Below are 661 nucleotides of genomic sequence, written 5' to 3'. Positions count from 1 at the left end.
AATCAAGCCAATAATACTATCAGCACCAGACGCGACCATCGAACTATTCCTCGCCGATCACTGGCTTCCCATTAGAGCGCCATAAACTTTCTCCTGTGTTGTTGAATTACTCGTAAAGCTTTGCCGCGATTGAGAAACTTCCTGATCAAAGGGTGATTGTTAATTGTTGCATCTGTGTGGTAGTGTGGTGGCGTTCGTGTGATTTCGTTACGGTTTCATTGTAAGTGTGGTTTCGTTATAAGTTTGGTTTCGTTATAAGTGTGGTTTCGTTATAAGTGTGGTTTCGTTATAAGTTTGGTTTCGTTATAAGTGTGGTTTCGTTATAAGTGTGGTTTCGTTATAAGTGTGGTTTCATTAGAAATGTGGTTTCATTAGAAGTGTGGTTTCATTAGAAGTGTGGTTTCAAAGAAGTGTGGCTTCATTAGAAGTGTGGTTTCTCTGGTTGACTTTGTTATTTTTGCTATTATATGAATTACTTATGTATTACAAACTACTTATATGATTTATCACTATGACTAATTTGTGTAATTACTGATATCTTGTTATTATCATTACCCCTATCACGCTGAATTATGATAATCTCCACAACTTTTACTAAACTTACAACAGGTTTGTTACTACGATAAAGATATTACTGCTACTGCTAATATTTCTATATTTC

The sequence above is a fragment of the Penaeus monodon genome, chromosome 20, assembly GCF_015228065.2.
Source record: "Penaeus monodon isolate SGIC_2016 chromosome 20, NSTDA_Pmon_1, whole genome shotgun sequence".
Taxonomy (NCBI): domain Eukaryota; kingdom Metazoa; phylum Arthropoda; class Malacostraca; order Decapoda; family Penaeidae; genus Penaeus; species Penaeus monodon.
This window is presented reverse-complemented; position numbering follows the sequence as displayed.